The sequence below is a fragment of the Ambystoma mexicanum genome, chromosome 1q, assembly GCF_040938575.1.
Source record: "Ambystoma mexicanum isolate Mex_15411 chromosome 1q, UKY_AmexF1_1, whole genome shotgun sequence".
NCBI lineage: Eukaryota > Metazoa > Chordata > Amphibia > Caudata > Ambystomatidae > Ambystoma > Ambystoma mexicanum.
Window position 1 is genome coordinate 1,098,347,030 of NC_090922.1, and position 12,021 is coordinate 1,098,359,050.

Here is a 12,021-nt window from a genome sequence, read left to right on the forward strand (position 1 = left end):
CTTCTTTCTTTTTGTGAACATTATCCCACACTATTTTGTAGCATAGCAGTAAGGATTGGCAATAGTTTTTCTTTTTAAGTATAACCCGTTTTTATTTGACTAGACTCCACTAGGACTGTATTATTATTATTTGATGGTCGTAGCTTGCTCCCATCTTAGATTTAGGTTTAGATAGGTGTTTTTCACACCCATGATAAAGTTCAATAAACACCCTTGAACTGTGATCACTTGTGTCGGCCTGACTTTGATACCATGCCTTCCTTACATCTACCACCCGAAACCCTAAGCTAACTACCTGCAGCATAAAACAACCCAAACCCAGAACCCCCCACCCTCAGAATCTGCAACTCGTTCTTATACAGACACCTCATGCAACCCACATCAGCAGCCTCAATATTCACTACCACCTCCGGATCACAACCAATGTATAAGACAGAAGCCCACAGAGGGCATTCCGTTATCACAGCGCATAAGGATAAGAATCAACACCTTCCAAAGCATATAAGGTCAATATTCAGTACCACCTCTAGACCATAACCAACGTATAAGTCAGAAGAGAATAAGAATCAACACCATACAAAAATCATAAAAGGTCCTACAGGAGGGCATCAGCCCCTGTAACCCACATTTAAAACCGTCCAAACACAAAGAACCCCAAGATGCCCCGACACAGAGTTGGACCCCGCCAAAGAGAAACGGAACAAGGAACAACCCAAGCAGATATACGCCCTCCACCAGCAGAAACCACAACAAATACAGAACACACCCCAGCAAACAGAGCAAAAACAATGCGAAGAGAAAAGTCCCTATATCCGACACCGTACCTTCCAACTTCCTCACAACCTAAAAACCTAAGCACCGATGACATGTCCAGGCACGCCAAGAACTCAGTAGAAGCCCAAAAAAAAGAAGAGAAGACCAAAGAAAAGAAAGGAACGAAACCAATGCCCTCACACCTTAAAAAAACATGGACAGCAGCAGCAGCACATGCATCAAAACACTGAAGACGAAGAATCAGAACATTTAATAAACCCAACAATCAATCTAACAGATCGCTTCAGCGGGGAAGTAGACTACACGGACCACCGACCAATTTGTAACAGCACCACAGAAGAACTACAACAGAAAAACTGCAAGACAAAACGAAAAATAAACCCAACTGCGTAACAAAGATCCATTTCAACCTAATCAACTCTAGATCAATGCCCAAACATGCACCAGAGATCTTCGACATCTTGTTCGACGGGGGTATCGACATCTTATTCCCAACCGAAACATGGGTAGACGACAACTACAAAATCACACTGCATAACTGCATCACTGGTAACTTCAAGTGGCCACAAGCAAACAAGAAAAACAAAAGGAGGAGGAGGAGGACTGGCAGTAGCCTACACGGAACACCTGAAAATCAAAACGGATGAACCACTAAACATCAAAAACTGAGAATCCTTAATCCTTTACCTAACAGCAAACGATAAAATAAATCTCAAATTTGTTCTGCTATACAGACCACCAACTTACGATGCAACTTTCATTGACGCCTTCACCGAAACCATCACCACCTAGCCATCGAGCAAGAACACCTGATAATCCTAGGAGACTTCAACATCTGGTTTGATGAAGAATCGGCTAACTCAGAAAAATCACTAGCCACACAACTGAAGACAATAAAACTACATCAGCTAGTCAAAGGAGCAACCCACAAGGCACGACTGTTAGGCAGAAACCTGTGCAGTTGCCTTAGGGACCACTGCAAAAAGTTTAAGACTACAGGTGTTAGCAGTAAACCCAATTGGTAGCAGTCTGTACCACCCAGATTTACCTGGTAGTTGTGGCTGAGCAGTCAGACTTCTCTTAAGAAGAGTTAGGCAGTATATAGAGTATACACAATAGGGCGAAAAATACAGTAGTACAAGTAAACACTGACCAGAGCTTTGGTATAAAAGTATAGAATTATTTATTTAAAAACACACTTGTAAAAATACACTGGCACTAATATGTCAAGCAAGTTCAAACACAGTCACTAGAAATATATACAACTCCCTAATTAATTATTTGCCAAGTCTAGGTTAATCCACCACTTATTTAGCAATACAGAGGTGAGCGCGTAACCATAGATGGCACTCCAATAATTATTTAAAAAGGGAGAGAAAAGGCAGAAATAGGAAAAACACACAATACCAACACTTTTAAAGAACCACAGCAGATCAAGAAAGGCAGGGTCTACTGTAGAGCAAAATGTTCATAGGCCAGGCCCACTCTTGGAGAGAGCTAGGCGGAATGTACCCAAGATCACACAGTGGAAATGCACTAAAAGTCTTTGCAGGAAAGTCAAAAAGAGATTGGATCAAGTTAGAAAGGTAATGTTAACAGGTCCGAGGTCACCCCAGGATAGAGAGTCAAGGATTTACGGGACACCTTGGACAGTCTGTTGCAAGGGAGACCAGGCGGGACACAGTACCTGAGATGGTGAGAAAGCTCCAGCGGGGGCAGTTATTCCTGGCAGCCGGTGCAAGTTGGTGCTTCGTCCAGGGGAAGAGAAGATCTCTACGTGGAGGAAAGCTGGAGGTCGTTGCACTGCCAGGGAAGATACCAGCCGCGGAGTTTCCCGGTTAAAAGGTACTACCCTTTTATTCACAGTAGTGGTGAAGCGTGGCTACCCGGCCGCCGGGGTGCTTGGCACGGGTGATTCAACCACAAGACGATCCAGGAAGGCGAAAAAGGCGAACTGGTTGGTCCCACCAGCTCAAGGGGAAGAAGACTCTCCTGGAAGAAGATCTGCTCTGTCGTCGGGAAAGTGGTGAGTTTCGTACAGCAGGGCTCCACCGGTGGTGTCGTTGTCATAGATGGCTCAGCTTCTCCCCTCTTCGGATTCTTTAGGTCCTGTGGCGACTTCTGAAGTTCCAGTCCCCAAAGCCCTGCTTTTATGCAGAAAACCCCCATTCATCAGCCTAGCTGTCAATCAAACATGCTAAGTGGTGAGCCGGGCGGCTCACCACTGGGCCAATCGCACAAGAGTGCAACTTGAGTTGCCAAGGCAACTCAGTCCAGGGTGCCTATTCCCCCTCCCACACATCCTGTAGACCCAGACAGAGTGGCACCACTTTTGGAGGCTTCTGTGCAGAAGCCCGCCAAAAGTGGAACAAAGGGCTCGACTTGGGTTGGAGTTACAGAGGCGAACACAAACGCCATTTTAAAACCGAGTCCTGGCAAAAAGACCCAACCGGGGAATAAATATTAAATAAATAACCCGGCGGTATCTTTAACATTGCACCAAAAAAGTGGTGCGTTTAAAGTGAATGGGAAAATCCCATAGGAAATATTCCGGTGGAATATTTTGCGTGGTAACCACTGCCACCAGCCAGAAACTCGACAAGGGGGACTGGACAGTGCCCCCTTGAAAAACAGACCCAGGGGAAATCGAATTACCCCTACCAGTACTTGCACAATATGATGGTTTGTACTGGTTCGGTTCACAATTTAAGACTAGTAAAGTCAATGGTGACTTTACATGCCCTGGGAGACAGTAGTCAGTCCCGGGGTATGGAGTCTATGTTTGGGGGTCACTATGACACCCCTGTGTTACTGCACTGAGTAAAAGACCCCATAGCCCATAAAACACATTACAAAGTCAAAGGACATTCTCAAATCATGCCTAAGAGTGCGAGAAAAGAGTCTCACTCTTAGCAGGAGAAAAAAATAAACCCCAAAAATCCAGCAAAGTTGCTGGGGGACTCAATAGGTTTGGGAAATTTGCCTTTACAGAGAATTCTCCCTAACAAGGACATACGCTAGATGCAATCTTCGCCAACAAAAATAGCATCACCACAATGCCACCACTACATATCCTCTGGAGCGACCGCCTCATCTCCTTCGTAACCACACTGCCCACAACGACAGACAAACAACCCGAAAAAACTGCGGACTACAATGAAAAGAAACTGCAGGGCCATCAAAGCAAGCACCTTAGCAAAACAACTATAAATCAACAAACCATCAACAACGACCCTGGACGAAGCTGACCTCAACAGCAAAACAGAACTACTTTATAACTGGATCGCCGAAGCGATCAACGAAATCTCCAAGGAAAGACCGTTCACCCCATCGCTCAAAAAAGAGCTACAGCAAAATGGTTTAGCTCAATACTCAACGCCAAGAAAAGAAAGAACAGGAAACTTGAACTAGAATGGAGAAAAAATAACGACTGGGCGAAGAAATTACAACTCCAACGTAAAATCTGTTCATACAAAAAGGAACTACATAAGGTAAAAAGAAATACGACAACAGAATTACCAAAACCGCCAACACCCAAAAAGAACTATTTAAAATCATAAACAAAATAAGAAACCCGCCTGGCTGCATAAACACACCAATACCCTCCACAAAACTATGCAATGACCTCGCAGACCACTTCAGAAACAAAATCTACACCATATAACAAATCATACAAAGCAGACCGAGCAACTACAACATGCAAACAAACCAGCCAACCAAGGATTGCCAGATCAAACTCCAAAGATGTCCTCAAATATCAGTGGAGACATTCGTCAAGCTGGTAAGCAATAGCAACAAATCAGGCTCCCCCCATGGATCCGTGCCCTCCGGACATAGACAAGTCAATCCACACTCAAGGAACGCCCATGGAATAATACAGAAACCTCTTCAACCAATCATTTTTAACAGGGAAAGTACCATGATCATTCAAATCGGCATCCATCAAACCACTCCTCAAGGACACAGCAGGAAACGTGGAGGACCTCGCCAACTACAGACCCATCTCCAACATCCCCTACCCGGCAAAAATACTTGAAACATACATCTATAGACTAACACAGGAATCCATAGAAGAACACCAACTGCTGGACCAAGCACAAGTAGGCTTCAGACTCATGAGAGGAACGGAAACAGCGCTGCTTTAAATCTGGGACAATCTTAAGACTAACGCAGAAGCTGAAAAAAACAGAGCGCTAATACTCCTGGATCTCTCTGCAGCATTCGACAGTCAACCATGAAATTCTCATCAGGAAATTAGAAGAAATAGGAATCAATGACCTAGTCCTACTGTAAATTTAATCCTTAACAAACAGAACAGAAACTGTATAGATCAAGCCTTTCAAATCCATCACAGGGGAATCCACTTGTGGTCTACCGCAAGGATCCTCCTTCTCCCCACTGCTCTTCAACATATACCTGAGGCCTCTAATCAAGGTAATTAAAAAACACAGCCTCACTTGCTACAAATACACTGTGGACACACAGATCGCCTACAAAATGCAAGACACACAGGAAGGAAACTCCTGTGTGAAGAATGCCTACAAGAACTCTACAGCTGGATGAACACTAACAGCCTCAAACTCAACCCGGACAAAACAGAAATAATGATCATATCCAAAAAACGGGGAAAACAATCACTACATCACATGGCCGACAGAAATGGGAATAGCACCGATTTCTATAATAATAGTAAAGAACCTGGGAGTCTTAATGGACAACCAACTAACACTGGAGCCACAAGTAAACGCTATAATCATGAAATGTTTCTTCCTCTTACACGCAGTAAAAAAGGATTTTACCATTCCTCTCTTTCACCCACAAAACACTCACCATCATTGCACTCATGTCCAGAGTAGACTACGCCAACAGCCTATACCTAGGAATGCCAGAACGACTATTAAAAAAACTACAGCGCATTCAAAATGCTGCGGCCAGACTACTGCTCAAACTACCGCAAAGAGAATACATTACCCCCAGCGCAGAAACTGCTACACTGGCTACCAATAAAACAGCAAATAAAGTTCAAAACGATGTGCATAAAACACAGAGCAATCCACGACCAAGGAGCAGAGTTCCTAAAGGGAAAATAACCATCTACCATTCGACAAGACCACTAACACAAAGCAACGACATACGCCTAGAACCAAAACCATACAGGAGAATATTCGGGGGATCTTCATTCACTCACCTGGCCACAATATCCTGGAATCACCTACCCAAAAAGATACGCAACACAAAGGATCCTCTGAAATTCAGTAAATTGCTCAAAACTTGGCTCTTTGCTCGGGAAACGGGAGGAAGCGACTTTGAAGAATAGAATCCTTCAGGAAACAAGATGCCCAGGGTGGAAACCATTCCCGAAAAACCTACGTAGGATACATTCCTGCATGGGACGTGCTGGAAGGGACATGGGTCCTCTAACCTAAACATCACCGACCCAGGATGAGGGAGCACAGAAACACAAGGACCTAGAAGTAAAAGAGGAAGAGAGGAAAAAAGAAAAAAAATAATAAAAAAATACATGCTAACCCAACTCTGAAGTTTCCTCATACACCTGTCATACAGAAAATCAGACAACCACTTCTCTGCACAACAATCCACATGCACTTCACCACATTGCAACAACAGACTAACAACACATAACACGGCACAACAGCACATGGGAGTTCACACAGACCCTTAAACAACGCTGAAGATCAGCGAACGGTGCAAACAGAACTGAAGCTGCCAACATGACATCACAACTCTCGCTTTCCTATTCCCAACTACACCCTACTAACCCTCCACCACTCCCCTTTTTTCACAATCTTCTTTTCAGATCCGCCAGAGCACCTGGGGACCACTTCGGTGGTGAGTGTGCGCAGTACAAATACCTTTAACATTGACATAAACATTTAATGTAATTCAAAATCCTAAGGGCATGAATCTTTCTTGGAATTCTCTTTTTCAAAGTACCACTACTTGGGTGCGGGTCCCAGACTCGCACAACACCTCGTATACTCCCCTGCTAGATTCTTTTGTAGAGTTCCTTTACACAATTTGGGAATACTCACCTGCCAAAACCTTTGTACAACACAACTCTTTATGGGTGCGGATCCCAGATCTGCTCTTCACCGTGTATACTCTCCTGCCAGAACTTTACATTACAATTATCTCTCTTTCATTTAGTACAAAGGGTCATGGGTCTTCCCCAAGCTCTATCGCTGGTGTATTTGTATTTCCCCAAATGCCTGGGCTACGTAAATCAGTTTGTGATGTAAGCCGTAGAGAATTGGCCTCCCGTATACGTAAGGGAATGCCTTCTCCAGCTCCCTGCTGTGGGCCCCAAACTTCCACTGTGGGCTCACTGGTTTTAGGATGGCTCCCTTGACTTCTCTGACCCCACTGGGGTCCTTCTCTGCTTCTGCTCTCTCTCTCTCTCTCTGCTTCGGTGGTGCGTCTCTGCAGCTGGTGGTGGTTTATGTGTCGGTCTGGCTTCCCTTGCTTGTGTGAAGCTCCTAGTTTGCCTTGCGTCCCGCTTTGACATCTCTCCAGCCAGCGGGAAGTCTTCTCCGGTTAAGATGCTGCCATCCCCAGTCTCTGTGCCGCTCTCTGTCTCGCTCGCTGCCTTTTGGATTCCCCGCCCAAGCTTGGAAGTCTCCTCCACGGTGCTCCTGCGCCTCCACGTTCACATGTCCACCTAACAGCTTGGCTTCCCCGGCAATGGCTAGCCAGTCGGATCTCCTTGCGTTGCCCAGCTGTTCCATCTTTGAACTCTTGATTGAAGGAAAGGAGTTGTTCAGAGCCGATTGGATTTCCCAAACTGTTAACTGCTTGTTTCGATTCAGTTTAGCAATCTTCATTCTGGTTGCTCTCTTCATAGTGTCAGTTTGTGTCATTAGGTTGGCTACAGAATATTGAAGGATACTGTCAGCAGGCTTTGTGGGTTGATGAGGGGGACTATCACAATATGCCATCAAGGCATGAGGAATGGAGGGAATATCCCTAAAAGGGAAAGGGGGATAGCTGGTCAGATAGCACAGCAAGCTAAGCGCTCGCCCCTGATACTTTTGTGCAGCCTGCTGTGGCAGGTTCAAATCCCAGCAGGGTCAACTCAGCCTTTCATCCTTCTGAGATAGATAAAATGAGTACTACTCTGAGGGATAATAATGTCTCCTGTTATTTGAGCGCTCTGAGACTTATGGTTGTGTAGTGATATATAAGAAATACATTATTATTATTAAACCATGTCTCGTCTGAAAAGGTCACCAACATCCCAGACTTATAAATGTGGGATTAGGCACACCTTCAGGCTAGGCTAGTCTTGTCTTTCTCAGTCCGTTGCACGAGAGTGTTCCTCTGGTTCTAAGACTTGTGCAAACTTTTTCTATACTTATTTCACATCTATGTGCAGTTAAAGTGCACTTGCAGAATTATCAAAAGTTCTCTTCAGGATCGGGATCCATAAACTCAGTCCACTTAAGCACATCTACTCAGAACAAACATGTTCCCCTAATAAATAGCCGATGCACCTCAATTGCTGCATGCAGTTTAGACAAAGTGCCAGGACGTGTGAAACGTGACATCCAACTGTCAACTGTGATCTTTAGGTGAATAAGCCAACCAATCTAACTTGCAGACTGGTCAACAGTGTGGCTCTTCTGTACCTTTCAACATCTGATATTTTAGAATACTGATGTGATGTGCCCCTTTGAATAAAGCACAGGGGTTTCATAGCAGCTCTCTTTATTTCTAGGTATTTTCAGAACCTATCATTCATGTTTAAACTTTACTGTATGTTTTACGTGAGCACATGCATCTCAATGTATGATGGACTAATAACAGGGAAGAGCGATTAATGGAAAAGCTTTGAATTAAACATTACTACCACTTACTAGGAGCAGCCAGCCATCCATTTAATTGTTTTGAGCATGCTGTACCAGTAACGCAGGGGTGAATATATGTAAATCTTACTTGCTCCCACCCTAAAAAGGACAGCCCCGAATGAACTGCTAAGTCACATGCCTTTTTCACAAGAATGCACAAAACCTCAGAAATGTATCGCACTTATTGGCCACAATCAATGAGGTGCAACATGGGGCTCTAGGTAAAACAAGTTCAGAACCCACATATGCACATACCTGTGCCACTCAGGGCAACATTGCAACACTGAAGAGTGATCAAAATAAATGGCTTGAATTAAACAGAACTGCAATTGCTCTTGGCAGCCTTCCATACCACAGTCGCTGGCATGCTGTACGATCAAAAGACAAATATGCCTGGGGTGGTTTGTCTCCTCTGCAGAGAGAAGTAGCCTGGAAGTTCGGATTGGACTGATCCCATTGTTGGCAGGAGCAATACTAATTTTCATATGGCTAATTTCCTTCTGTAATACACAATAGTATGGAAGATTGCAGAGAGCAATGACAGTGGTTATGATTAATTCAACACTTTCTATGCATCAAGTGTTTTTCGAATCTCACGAAATTCATGACAGACGTGTTTTACATGGTGAAGGAAAAATCTGCGGCAGAATTTTCTAAAGTGTGTAGTATGCAAATTCTTATTTGAAAAAAGGTATCCCTAATGATCCATAATAGCATTCCAGTCACACTTCACAAATACATTTTTTAAGACTGCTTATCGGAACAAAGTCCAGTCTTCAACTCCAATGCTGTAGCTTAGCAATCAATAGTTGATGCAAACATAATTTCCCAACAACGTTGGCATTTGTTCTGTTCAGTGAACTCCATAGCTCTATGCCACCAGGGAACCTTGTTTTGGTACAATACAATATTCTACTCATTAATGTGTTAAGTCAGAATCAAGAGACGGGCAAATCATAGTTTTCGCTACAACCTTTTATTTATTCAAAAAACTCCACTCTAGTCCCACCACTATGTTGCCTATACTGAAAGAGAAAAAAGGGTTTGAAGGGTGCACATCAGATTGTCGTCCAAATCAGTGTTGTCCTCCGTCCAGAAACCTATCTATCCTGATCCTAACCTACTACTATAAAGAAACAAAACCTTAAGAAAGGCGTAAGGGCTTCTTGCCCAGCTTGGCTCTCTTATGACCCACACTGTAGCCTCTTAATTCCTTGTTAGGAGGTGGTTTAAGAGCGGTTTCCTTTATTACAGTTCCAGCGTGGATCCGCTCCCAAGGCTCCTGCCAGGGGAAACAAGTCCATCTAGGATGTTGGGCCTATGGTTCTCTTAAGTCTTAACCAATTCCTTCTAAAATGTCTGTTGGCAGGCCCACTTCCAGCTTGCTCCAGAACCGCTTTGGTTCCAGCCCCTCGCTGAGGTATCGGGTTCTCTAACTCCTTGAGGGTTGCAAGTCTATTAGCCCTACTTGGGCTTTTTTCTGCTGTTCAGTCTCGTGCTTTACAGGGTCTCAGCCCCTTTTTGTATCGTGCTCCTCTCACCCCCCACACATCCTTGGGGTGTTCAGAATCTTACCTCTTCCAGGACTGGGTAGTGGTTCACTTAGACCTTCCTTTCTCAGGGCATAACCCCTGCTTGGGGTATCTAGAATATCGTCCAGGCCCGTACCTGGATCATGTTTCTCTCACCCCGGCGTGTGGTGTTTAGAATTTTGCCTCATCTCAGGCTCTCACCCTGACCTGGTGTACGTGGAAATTCACCCTGTCTCTGGGTATGGAGCAGATCAGTGGCTTGGGGCGTTTGCTTTCTTGCCCACACTTCGAACAGTCTGCCCACTCACCTCTGCTTGGGGTATTTCCTGACCAGTCCACGAACCTCCTGGCTCTCCGAGCGTCCCACGTACCTGGCTCACAGCAAGACGTTCCGCGGGGCCGACGGAAGCACAGCTCCTTATTCTCTCCTGATATGCGCATCGATGCATGACTTTTGGTTCTTCCAGATGGTTGTCGGGAACGCTGGTCGACCACAGCTCTGGTGGTCACATCACTTCTCGGTATGACGTGGCTAGCCTGAAGGCAGGACACAGGGCTCAGCCGACTTCTTCGCTGCCCAGCATTCCACGCAGACTGGGTGGGACATCTCCCTGAACCAGATTCAAGGGTGATGGTAACCCCCTCTGGATCTTGGCTCAGAAGAACAGCAGATGACACTCCTTTTACATTTGCCTCTGAAATGAGAGGAAGCCAACCATTTGAACTGGGAGCCTCCAGCCCTTTAAGACGAGGTAGCAATACCCTTAAGATGAATGGAGATGCAGAATGTATTCAAACATCAATAATCGAAACGTCTCAGGTAGTTAACTGTTGTAATATCAATTATCTAAAACAGGGAGTACAACGGACATCAACGAACATCTCAGCGCATTGATCTCTCAATGCATCTTAAAAAAAAAGCTTTCTTTTATAACAAAAAATCGTCATGGATGACATCAACCTACGTATTTACTAACGTCATCGTACATGGCATACTACAAAAACCTAGTGGATAGTGTGATAGGGTCTAAGGGAACATCGAAGTATACGTTCCATACTAATCTAAAAGAAAACAGGTCACTATGAACGTCACTAAATACACAAAATCCCATCTGTTACACATACTACAGGACCCTTAATCACGCGAGCCCCTACAATTGGTTGGCACTCTAATCTCCGTCAGTACTTTTCCACCTACGTTAGCAGCATGCAGGCTGGGCTTCCAGGTGCTGGTGAGCTAGTTCTAACCATAGCTTCCCACCAATTAGCATAATCATCTATCATCACCTCAGTGGTCTGCTGTCAATTCGAATTTTGAACTTGTCCTTGAGTGTTCTTTTCTCTGGAGAATTCAGGGGAGTGAAGGCACGACCTTCATGCGTAGGTGTGGTCGTCATGTTCTTCCAACTTCATCCTTCCACGTGACTGAAGAACACAAAATCGAGCTCTAGTGCATTTAAAAATATTATTTTCTAACAGACCTCTGACGTCTTGCTTGTTTTGTCCATGTCTTCTGAACAGGAGTTTCGTTTTTTCACACGATTTGTATCCAATGTCTGCTCACCCCAGCCTGATACGGCCTTGGCTTCCTGGGGCTCATCCAGCTTTGCCTTTCTGAGATTCACTTTGTAATTCAATTGTTTTTAACTGCGACACACTGGAAAAGAGGCCTTCTTTTTCAGTCCAGTTCTGCTATGATACGTAGTGGAAACATACATTCTTTACTCACTCCTATATATGTATATGTTGACGCATGCCGCAATCTATTCACTATAAAGCTAGCCTCAAGAATGCTTAGTCTGCTTCCGTTTCTTTGCATATATACACGTGTAACATGACTTGACATCTTC

General features: G+C 44.5%; 1 protein-coding gene across 9 annotated transcripts in view; it reads right to left on the bottom strand.

Annotated features, from left to right (window-relative positions):
• GLMN (glomulin, FKBP associated protein) overlaps window positions 1-12,021 on the bottom strand; it is a 1,004,137-nt gene that overhangs the window by 515,287 nt on the left and 476,829 nt on the right. The window lies entirely within an intron of this gene.